Raw genomic sequence first — 3945 nt, forward strand, 5'->3', positions numbered from 1 at the left:
TTGCAGCCCCACTCCTGTCGGGATGTCGGGACTGTGGGAAGTCTGTCTGAGAGCCCCACCGCGGGGGCACTCTGCCAGCCTCCTTTGCCGGAGGCCGACAGACTTCTCCCGCACACCTTAGGTTACCAAAATAAACGTGCAGTTTTGCGCCTGACCTTTGCCTACTTGCTGGTTCTTTTGTGCTTGCTCTGGTGGTCTTAGAAAAACAAGACAATGGTCACTCATATTTGGCTCAGAATAAATCTCTAAAAATACAGAGTTTGGCTCTTTTAGTCAACACTAGCGACAGGCAGAGAAGGGGAGGAGCAGCTTGCAGTTTTCCTCTGCAGTTTGGTTTGAGAACTCAGCACTTTAAGGTGCATATATTTTAATAGGGATTTATTTTCTGCATTGTTAAAGCTTAATGGTTCCATCAAATCATACTGACACAAAGGCAAGGCAGAGTAGTTCACCAAACAGCAGATTTTGCCCTGAGCAAAGGCACTTCTCCATGCGTGGAGCAGTCCCCCACTGTTTCCTGTAAGAGCCTACGCCCGGCTTCGGAAATCAAACAGGAGCCCTTCAACAAAGCACTTCCTTTCCAGCAAAAGAATAGCTAAGAGCTGGGTTACCCCAGGACAACACTTGCAGGAATATTACGCTAATGGAAGCTCTGGAAAGCCAGCTTGGCTCCACTCAAGGTGAGCACTCAAGGCCAAAATGGGTCTTAATTACCTTTGTATTTCTCACCCAATATGCAGTAAGCCAAATATGTACTTACTTACTTTCTTACTTGTGGGATGGAATAAACAGATTGATTAAATAAAAAGATGGATTAATGCCTTTCTGTGTGTTGCTACTGAGTGATTGGAGTATCATAGGCTTCCCAAATGCTCAGTTCATCTTTTACTGGTGGAAGTGTGGCTGTGGTTGTCTTCACCACATGATATGTGGATGCATGCGCAGGTCACTTGTTTGTGAGTCTCATGGGGAATTCTTAGGAGGACATGGAATACTAGAATGCTAGAGTGGTCTGAAGCTCGGGGTTCCTAAATTCAACTCCCTCAGTTTGTGAATGGGAACGCCAAGGTCAAGGAACGTGCCCAAGGTGGCATGTGGTTCCTCTCCCAGAAGTTGATTTCTCAGAGGGCTACTGCCTGCCTTCAGGTCTGGTGTTTGTTGATGTGCAACCTCTGCATTGTCTGTTTTGGTCAAAGGTCAGGTGGTTTGAAGCTCTTTCCAGTGAGGGCAGTAGACAGGCATCAGTTTAACGATAACTTATAAAACAAAACAATATGAACAGATTAACTTGAGAGCTCAAGTACTGTCATTGTGAAATAACATCGGCAGGAGTGTGAGGACTTAGAAGTCCAAGCTCCCCTCACCTATACAGTGACTCCAGAAGTCCTGCCTTCCCAGTCCTGAGGCTATAGGAAGGGGGAAGCCACCAGGATCTCTCTGCAGAACTCTCAATAGGAACAGTCTCATTTCCAAGCCTCCTCTGATCTCACCCGGGAGGGTTAGGGGCTCAGAGAGAGAAAAAGGAGGCAGCTTTTCTGTTCTGAAGGATCCTCCAGCACTTCCCCAGTCCAGGCGATGAGGTCCTGGCCCAGTTCCAATTTGGGTAATTGCATTTTCCCTATGCAAATTGCCCCCTTGCATTTGCATAGAGGAGCTGGTGGAGGCCCAGAGGCCTTGGCAGCCTCCGTGGGCTCATGCCAAGCCCAGGTTCATTCGCCTTCTTGGCTGCTCTGAGGGAGGCCTAGTTCCCAGCTGGCATCATGAGCTACTTGCCCATCACAGCCCTAACGTTTGTGGTCGTCCTGTTCATTTAGGTAGGTTTTTAATCTGTTTAAGATCTTTTGATCAGGGTGAGATGGCATCAAAGAAAGACCAGAGCATCTGCAAGGAGACCCAGGCCATGGCCACATACTAAGTCTCCCACCTGGAATGGCTTCCTTCCTGTCACTCCACCTCTGCTGCTTCCTCTCTAAACTGTAGGATAGACTAAATCAGTGGTTTCCACATCTTTTTTTTTAGCAACACTTCCATGTTTTTTTCAATAAATGCTTTTTGTTTTGTTTTAGAAAGCCGCAGCTCTTCTTAGACAGTGATGTCTATGTCCCCGGCAACCCCCTAGGGACTTCTACAGCTGTCCCCTGGCTACGTGAGAACTTAGTAGTAGAATTTGAAGGCCAAATTCCTGTTCAAATTGTAGTTCCTCCATTTATCAGCTGTGTGTTCTTGCAAAGGCTAATTAACCTGTCTGTCCCTCAGATTCCTCATCTGTGAAATCGGTATATATCTATATCAAAAGGTTACAGTGGGGATTAAATAAATTCATACATCTAAAGTGACTTAGGACAGTAATAATGGCTAGCACTAGCTCTATGCCAGGCACTGTTCTATGTACTTTGTCTATAGTCACTCATTTAAGCCTCACCACAACCCGAAAAGATAGGTGTAATTGCTATCCCCATTTAACAGAGGAGGAAACAGAACAGAGAAGTTAAGTAACTTTCTAACAGTCACACAGCTAACAGGGGAGAGAGCCACACTTAATTCCAGGCAATCTGGTGCCAGAGCTCAGGATGTCAACTATAACACTGGCCTGCCCTGCACCATCCTGTAATAATCACTCAGAATAATTAAAAGTCCTTTTTCAGCATCAGCTTCCTGGAATTTTATACCATTTACATGAGATTGTAAATGTAAAGTTCTCAGTGTGGTGTCCGTTGTAGGCAGGTGAATTAAAGAATTTAATCCTATTCCCCCTTCTCATCTGTGCTCATCTTAGTCTCCATGTGTGTACACCCCTGTCAAAGACAATCATGCCATACCTTTTCCAAAAAATACACCTTGATAACCTAAAAGACGTTATCTTAAAGATATATTTGCCTGGGAGCCATTTTTCCCTCCACCTACCTCTCTCAATTCTCCCCAACTCCATCTGGAAAATTTGAAAGATCATATTATGTTGGTGTTTGGACGAACGGAGGCAGGATGATGCTCTTCCGGGTTCTTCTTCACCACCAACTCTTCCCGCGTGTGCGAGAATGCAGCTGACGCCCGGGAAGGTGCAGATTAATCAGGCATGCACCAGGTGATGTCAATCCGAGGAGACCAAGATTTACCTGGTGGCACCTGCGGAGCGCCCCCCCTCCCCCGACATGCCCGTGCCCCGCCTATTGCCCCTCCACTCCTAGAAAAGTCGCTCCCAGCAGATGCGCCGGGGGCGGGCTTTCTCAGCCCCCACTCTTGTGGGGACTGTATTAGAAACTCCGCCCCCCTCCCCCAGCTCCGGTCCCTGAAGCTAGATGACCAAAGAATAAATTTGCAGTTTTGCTTTTAGCCTTGCCTACTCGCTGGTTCTTTTGTGCCCACTCTGGTGGTCTTAGGAAAACAAATCAGTTGGAATCACTGATTTTCCAGTCCATGCCCCCCAAAGACTGTGTTTGTTTTGAGCACAGCCCCCGCTGCTGGGCCCTTGAAACCCGACGTGCACAGGGTGCACCCTGTGGCCAGGCACAGGCCACCATCTTTTCAAGTCAGGAGCTGCAGAGGATGAGCTCTTACTGCACAGGTGCCCGAGGTGGAGTGAACAGGGCACCACGTCCATTAGAACGAGGCCCTTGCCTCCTGCTTCCCTCTCAGGTTCCTTCATTTGCCGTGGTCCTGCCCTCCTTCTGTGGTCCCACTGTGTCCCTGGATTTGGCCCTGCACTTCTTGGGCCTGGGAGGCCCTGGCCTGACTCCAGTGACTGTTGGCTCCCTCAGGCCAAGTTCACAGCCCTGACTCCCTGACCCACTGCTCCCCAACTCCACCCTGAATCAGGAAGCCCCCAGGGAGCCAGAAGGCCATGTGTGTACACGCCGTCAAAGACAATCATGCCATACCTTTTCCAAAAAATACACCTTGTTAACCTAAAAGACGTTATCTTAAAGATATATTTGCCTGGGAGCCATT

This window comes from Piliocolobus tephrosceles, chromosome 18 (genome assembly GCF_002776525.5).
Source record: "Piliocolobus tephrosceles isolate RC106 chromosome 18, ASM277652v3, whole genome shotgun sequence".
NCBI classification, from domain to species: domain Eukaryota; kingdom Metazoa; phylum Chordata; class Mammalia; order Primates; family Cercopithecidae; genus Piliocolobus; species Piliocolobus tephrosceles.